Source organism: Schistocerca americana, chromosome 5 (assembly GCF_021461395.2).
Source record: "Schistocerca americana isolate TAMUIC-IGC-003095 chromosome 5, iqSchAmer2.1, whole genome shotgun sequence".
Taxonomy (NCBI): Eukaryota; Metazoa; Arthropoda; class Insecta; order Orthoptera; family Acrididae; genus Schistocerca; species Schistocerca americana.
Genome location: NC_060123.1, coordinates 350,818,721 through 350,826,816, shown reverse-complemented (window position 1 = coordinate 350,826,816; position 8,096 = coordinate 350,818,721). Strand labels below are relative to the sequence as shown.

General features: G+C 40.4%; 1 non-coding gene across 1 annotated transcript; it reads left to right on the top strand.

Annotated features, from left to right (window-relative positions):
* The first annotated feature begins 7,523 nt into the window (after positions 1-7,523).
* Positions 7,524-7,598, top strand: Trnas-uga. The gene has a single exon. It is a non-coding gene; the product is annotated as a tRNA-Ser (tRNA).
* The last annotated feature ends 498 nt before the right edge of the window (positions 7,599-8,096 follow it).

Here is an 8,096-nt window from a genome sequence, read left to right as displayed (position 1 = left end):
TTAGAAAAGGCTTTTGACAGAGTTCAGTGGAACAAGCTGATAGATATTTTGAAGAGGAAAGGGGTAGATTGGAAAGAGAGACGAATGACACAGAATCTATATTTACACCAGAAAGTAAGGATAAGGATTGGAAATGAAATGTCAGAAGGAAGCAGCTTTGGACGAGGTGTCAGTCAAGGTTGTTGCCTTTCCCCACTGTTGTTTAAAGTATACCTTGAAGAGATTATTGTGAAAAACTTAGATGGGAACAGAAGAAGAGAAGAGAATGTATAAGATTTGCTGATGACACGGTATTAGTGTCAGAAAGTGAGCGGACAGTGAATAACATGCTCAAATATCTGAATGAAGCTTGTGTGAAATATGGGATGCAAATAAGCATAGCAAAGACAAAGAGTATGGTCATCAGTACAAGACGCAGACTGTCCAATATTAAAATAGGACAATCTACCATTAGCCAAGAAAGTGAATTTAAATATGTCGGAAGCACAATAACTGAAGACTTGAGATGTCACCAGGAGGTGAAAACCCGAACTGCCATAGCGAAGCAGGCATTCAACAGAAAGAGGAGACTCTTATGTGGCACCATATGAGGCAGAAACATGACGCTGAGACGAGAGGATGAAGAAAGGTTAGAAGCACTTGAGATGTGGATGTGGAGGAGAATGGAAAGAATAAGCTGGATGGAAAGAGTGAGTAATGAAAGAGTATTGGAAAGGGTTGGTGAGAGAAGATGTCTGCTTAAGGTTGCAAGAGAAAGGAAAAACTACTGGTTGGAACATTCATTAAGAAGGGAGTGCTTGCTAGTAGATGCTTTGGAAGTATTGGTTTCTGGGAGAAGACTGAGAGGAAGAAGGAGATACAAGATGATAGACGACATAAAGGGAAGAGGAAATTACGCAGACCTGAAGAGGATGGCAGAAGTCCGGACAACCTGGAGAACTACCATGTGAAAACCTGCCTTTTGTCAGAACACTGATGATGATGATGATGATATTGAGCTCCAGAGTTAACACTAATTTTAATGATTATTGAAAACCCCTTCAACTGTGCACATTGACTGTGGTACGACCGATTTAGTTATTAGAATGTCTTCAGGTTGCCGAACCTGAAGAAGTTCTGAGGACAAAACCAGTCGTAGTACAATAAATGTTTAACTATCACATAGCTGAGGTCGTTTTATCGTTAGAATTACTCCCACTTTTGTTGTAGCATAGCAATTCTAATAGGAGGATACATGTCGCAATTTTCTGTGCACAGAATTCTACTTGATTTTATCGTCGTCAGGCAACCGGCGCCAGGGATACTGGGAGTAACCGGTTGCTGCCGTCGCCTGCCCACATTGTAGTTGAGTCATTAACGCCACGTGGTCTTCGGTAGTGCACTGGGTCGGAAAGGAAGGAGATTGGGGCAGCTACAACCATGACCTCGGCACGTGCCGACAGATCGAGGCACGCCCGCCCCTCATCCAAAACTGGTTGAGCCGGTGGGTGGGTGCAAGGCCGAAAACTGGAACCACACTCACCCAGCCTAGAAAGTGCTGGAGAGTCCACAGGTTGTAACATAAGTCTGCGCGTGAAACGGGCATCGTGTATTATTACTGAAACCATTGATCATTCCTTTCTCCCATTTTGTTGAAGTTCATATGCAACTTTGTACCATAAATTCATTAAAGAAGCATTCTGTGTTACCTAACATGGCAACTGAAAAGAGAAAACTAATTTTAAGATAAAGAACCCGCAATAAATTAGTTATATTTATACGGCGTCCAACATATTACAGCGCAACTAACTTGATGCTGCTGTGTACGTTCGTAATTGATATAACTTATGAAACGTATACACAACTTGAAATATTATTGATTTGATCCATCCTGCTCTCTAGTCAGAACGTTTTATTTATGAATAAAACGGAGAATAATTTATGTTTGTATAATTTTCCGAATTTTTGAGACTTTCCTTTCTTCGCTATTCCTGCACAACAACTTTTACGTCAACTTGATAATCACTACACAAGCTGCCGAGATTACGTAGATTACTCGTAATCGTTTTCTACTTCAAAGTATTTGAAATTGTTCTGTACTGTCTACTCAGCTATTTACAGATTGCCTCGAAATATCGTATCATCGTAGACACAAGAGGCTTTCGTAATAGCTTACACAAATTAAAATCATTTTAAGCCCATTTTTTAAGAGCAGATACGCTCATATCACGAGGGCAGAATTAAACCCTACAGTATTGACCAACTCAAATGTTTTTGCAATACAACACTGCCTGAGTTAAGAAAAACGTACAAGTCACATCTTTCTGAAATGTTCTAGTCGTCAGTATTGTTTTTTCATCGACATGAAATGTAGCAACGTCCTACGTAAATTATCAATTTTGACAAAATAGATACCGATGTCAACTTAGTGTTTTAAATGTTATGAATTCCTATATCTGAAAAAATAGGTTTGAGAGAGAGGTGTTCAGCGACATATCATTCTCTGAAAATTAAAATGTGGTTACAGCGAAGATTCAGTATGTGTTACGTACGATGTTCATTTGATTTTTATCTCGGTTAATAATTCGTGAGCTAATAACCAAACACGAGTTGTGCACAGCCGGAAATCAAATGTTGTATTACCGTTTTACAGTTATAAAAGAGCAGAAATAAATGCAGTTTCATACAATGTAAGCTTTCACGGCCGGTATTGTCTTCACTTAAAACTTCCGGGATGATTGGCCGTGGTCCAAGTATAAAACTCCCTCCTAACGTTTCGTCTCCGACTGCAGGAGACATCCTCGGAGGTAAAGCGGCGAACTGCGAAGAGAACTCGAGGTAGCGCTGACTATATAGGCAGTACAGAGGGCGCCACAGTCGATCACGTGGCGTCGGCTATGAGATTTTCTCTGGTAATGCAAACATTCTCGATTGAAAGTAATCAATCGTCACGCTTGTGATGCAACGCTGACATCCAAATTTTATCCAGTTTAACACCTTCGTCTTTCCTGTTAAAATTACTACGATGTTTATCAATTTCGATAGCCTCTCTATACAAGCGTGCATAATAATGCGAGGTTTTTGATATGACGCTCGTCTCGCTGAATTTTACTTCATGATCACCTTCCTGGTAAACATGTTCCGCTACGGCCGATTTATCCGTGTGACCCAGGCGGCAATTCCTCTTATGTTCAACAAGACGGGTGTTCACACTTCTCTTTGTGGTATCGATGTATACCTGTCCACAACTTCAAGGAATTTTATATACCCCCGCTGTAGCCAAAGGGTCTCGTGCATCTTTTGCTGACCTTAAAAATTCTTTTATTTTCCTGGTGGGTCTGAAAATAGTTTCCACCCCATACTTGCCTAAAACTTTCCCAATGCGGTCTGTGACATTACTAATGAAGGGAAGAAAAACTTTGCCCTTGGACGACTGTTGTTCGTTGTTACTCCTGATTCTCTGCCTAGAGCGAAGTGCTCCATCTATATCCTTGCTAGAATAGCCATTCTTCACGAAAGTTGACCGTAGATGTTCAATCTCATCTTTTAAATAAACAGGTCACAAAGTTTGTACGCCCTGTCTACCAAAGCTTTCATTACACCTCTTTTTTGTCTAGGGTGGTGGTTTGATTCTTTGTGTAGATAACGATCAGTATCTGTGACCTTTCTATGCACCTTATGGCCCAACGTTCCGTCCCATCGACTAATCACAGACACATCCAGGAAGTTCAATTTCCCGTTGCTTTCCGTCTCCGTAGTGAATTGGATTTTCGGATTAATGCTGTTTAAGTGTGTCAGGAAGGCATCCAACTCCTCTGCTCCGTGTGTCCATACTAAGAACGTGTCATCGACGTAGCGATACCATCTGGCTGGTCTCTTACTGGCAGTCAGTTTCATTGGGTAGTGCTAGTAGTAGAGTAATGTACGGAAAAACAAAATATCTATCACAGATCCCATGAGGCCGACATGCTTCTTATTTTCAGATTATGTCAAAAGGACATGTAGAATACAGTACAATTATTGGAGAAAGATAACTTGACGAATGATTTCCATCAATCATGAAAATATTTGGAATATGACTTCTTACTAGATGAGCAATGATTAACTGAATGCTGTCACTTGATTGTGATATGATATCAGACCGATAAGTTGTTTCCTCAAAGAACAAACACGTAAGGCAATCTGCACTAGCTGAACCAGTTTAATAATCAATGGTAGCGATGTTTAAAAATTTCATATTCTGTCAATGGAGACTGTAAAGATGGGACTTACCTTGTTACATAATCATCCATTTACAACATATATAATAATTTATTATAGAAGTGTTCCAGCTCTTGTAAAGAAAGTATCCATTGAAGTATGTCGACACATATGGTTTCAGTGCTTTATTAGCTACTTCCGTGTCACTTTGTGACTGGCAAACGATATCCCCACTACTTCCTTGACACTGAGCAGGGAAGGGATATCCAATATGCATCAGATTGTTAGACACTTGTATCGAGTGTGGGCTTATAGATGGCCATATGTAAGTTTCAAATACTCAATACGCTTTAAAACATCGTATTGGTTGTTCTTAAGTCTTGCTTCGTTTACGAAGCGCAGGGTCAATCATCTGACAAGCCACGCCCTCTCTCTCCAGTTTCCCTTTACCCCTTACCCAGCCAATCATAGAGTTACGCCAAAATGAGGATGCCAGTCACTTGAAATAGTGAAAAACTGGGTAAACTTAAAAGATGTTTACCTTTTAATTCCGTGAAACAACGTTGTGTTCCAAGGCCGACAGTAGTTCCGTGTTGAAGAAAGTACATAATCATCATTTAAGTTCATGCAATGCACGAAGATGTAATTGCATACACGCATTTCGTCTCTCTCCCTCTCTCTTTCGTTCTCTCTCTCTCTCTCTCTCTCTCTCTCTCTCTCTCTCTCTGTCTCTCTCTCCCTCTCTCTCTCACTTAAAAATCATCCAGGAAGTGTGTGTTTTATGAAACCTAAACCATTTTACGAAAGTCTGTTTCTTGCTTTCTGTGTTATTCTTTCAACCAGCTATGTGGATGGATACCTGGAATTTTATAGTTCTGTGCTGGAGGAACCTCCTGCTACAGGTTGTGTATAGTCTTAGATCAGTTACGTTCTTGGGTTGGTGTCCTACGCAATTTGGGAGATCAGCTAAGCATGTACCCTTTTTTGAAAATTTCTATACATTTACGAATTCCAACAAAATCACTGACTTTACAATTACTTACATTTTCCTGTATTTATCATTTTGAATACGTTAAAAAATCAGCCAAACAGTTACATAAAAAGGCATATTAGCACTTGGCCTAGCTTTGGATATTAGTAAAAATATCTTCTTCTGAAGATTTATGACAAGAGCCACTCAGCTTCATCCAGTCTAATGTACCATCATGTGATGTAACAAGGCCCACTAATTCTGAAGGAGATATTTTTACAAATATCGAAATGTAGGTCAAGAGTTAATAAACTTTTTCTTTTTTTGCAACTAGTTGGCTGATTTTTCCCAACATCTACAGATTTACACAGTTGCTATTTCGCAGTCATGTTTGAGATTTTTCATTTTGATTTTATTTGTTATCAACATATGCCATACTAATTGTTCTAGATTATATGAACCCACTTGAAGAACCATGAGCAGCGAAATGTTTAAACGTCTTTCCTTTAAGAGTCCTATTGAACTGCTCGACAACTGAAGCTTTCAGAATTCAAAATGATGAGTAGTAATTAATCTTATGTGTTTCCGTTAATTCGGTCTTGTAACAGATCTCACCAAAGTCTGTAAGTGATTTGGAATTCTACTACTTTTAGAAATTTTTCTAAGTGCATCAAGAACATCTTTACCAGTTTTTGTACTTAGAACAGTCATCCATGCAGATTTGGAGTACATTAGTAAATATTTATGATGTGAATTGAAGGGCAACATCAAATAAAAAGCTTCTATAGCTTTTCTTACTGAGTTTATAGCTACCCACCATGCTTAGGAGGCAAAAACGTGAATACTAAACACTATCCAGCAAGTTTTCTATCTTGATTGCGCCTGGGGACTGGGTGTTTGTGTTGTTCTGATCATCTCATCATCATTCGGGAAGTGGCGAGATTGGAACTGGAAAGATTGGGAACTTGTACGGTGCCGATGACCTCGATGTTTAGCGCCCCTCAAACCAACATCACGATCATCATGTTGTTCTATCTCGATGTTGTTTAGAGGTTTCTCAAATTTGTAAGGACGCAGTCCAACTTCCGAGATAGCTGAAAACTCAGACTCGGATCTGTCCGTTATATCTCTGCAACAGGAAAGACTTAAGCCAAGGTCCCGTTTCTATTTTTGCAGCAAAAGTCTTTATTCCTACTTGTTGGCGATATAATTCAACACCCTTCATGCCTTTTTCAGTCTGCAATACACTTATTAGCAGTTGTTCACAGCATTCTGCAGTAAGATATCGCTCGCAGCCCAGCGCTATCTCACGATATCCCAAGATATGCATCCAAACGCCCCAGTTATGTGAAATGTTCACAGCTGGCATGAATGTAAGAATGATCAGCTTTTTATGTACATTTAATCAACACAGAGTATATGTAAATATATAACCTATATATTGTCTTCTTTCAGGGAAAGTTAAGGTGTTTTTTGCTTCTGATAACATCTTGATTTATACGACTGCTGTGATGAGTAAACGACGAAACTGCTGAATGGATAATGGAGGACAATAAGTGGTAACTAGTTGAATGGCTGAACGCCTCACAGTAAACAATGAACGGTTAAATGGCAGACCATAAAGAGTGAACGGTAAATGGAAAATATCATTTTACATTATCATGGAAATTATTTGCTATCACTTGTGATTGCTTCATATTATACCATATGGCCTTAGCAGAAGCTTGCAACATTGTAAAAATAATACGGCATGTGCCTGCCATTTGCCTAAGTGACAGCTGAAACTCTGCTGGAAGACGTTTCAGTGGGACATCTAATTATAGGTGGGGGAATCGCTGCTCTTCCTTCCTCAGTGGCCGAAACCAGAGGGGGTAGTAATGTTGGATGCTGGCTTCTGAAGTCGATATTCTAACTCATTCCAAAAGTATTAAATTTGATTAATATCGCGACTCGAGGCAATCTCGTCCAAGTCAGGATTATTAATGTCCACAGATCATCTAAAAGTGCTGCTTTATGACAGGGTGCACGTTCCAGATTGAAATTTCCACTCTGCAGTGGAGTGTGCGCTGATACGAAACTTCCTGGCAGATTAAAACTGTATGCCGGACCGACACTCGAACTCGGGACCTTTGCCTTGCGCGGGCAAGTGCTCTACCATCTGCCAGAAAGTTTCATATCAGCGCACACTGCGCTGCAGGGTGAAAAGTTCATTCTGGAAACATCTTCTAGGCTGTGGCTAAGACATGTCTCCGCAATATCCTTTCTTCCAGGAGTGCTAGTTCTGGAAGTTTCGCAGGAGAGCTTCTATAAAGTATGGAAGGTAGGAGACGAGATACTGGCAGAAGTGAAGCTGTGAGGACTGGCCGTGAGTCGTGCCTGGGTAGCTCAGATGGTAGAGCACTTGCCCGTGAAAGGCAAAGGTCCCGAGTTCGAGTCTCGGTCCGGCGCACAGTTTTAATCTGCCAGGAAGTTTCATGGTGGTCGTTGATACAATCATCGTTTTTGAACTGCTCCTCTGCCACACACAGTACGCAATGTTGTTAAACTCCTCACATCTTTCTGAATTTAGTATTATTGTGAGTGCAATTAGGCGACTACATACTAACCACGAAATACACCCTCTTTCTGTAGCATCAACACTTCTCCATGCCGCAGGCGGTTGGTAGCGTTCACCACTTCATATCACTCCTTTGCAGACGTCCCCTGCCCAGTGAGACGAGCTCAAGCTTAGCCAAGCACTGACTGCAGAAATGTATGGAGCTACTCAACCATTGGCACTCACTTAATTTGATAGTCATTGTGTTAGCTGGATTGCCGGTATCACTTACATGGTGAGCACATTTCTTTCCTAAGCTCAGGTCTGATTCATTTCCACTCTTTAATCTGTCGACTGCGTGCTACAACGTATTTTAAAATTTTTAGCTGCCTTTATAATCGGTAAACCTGG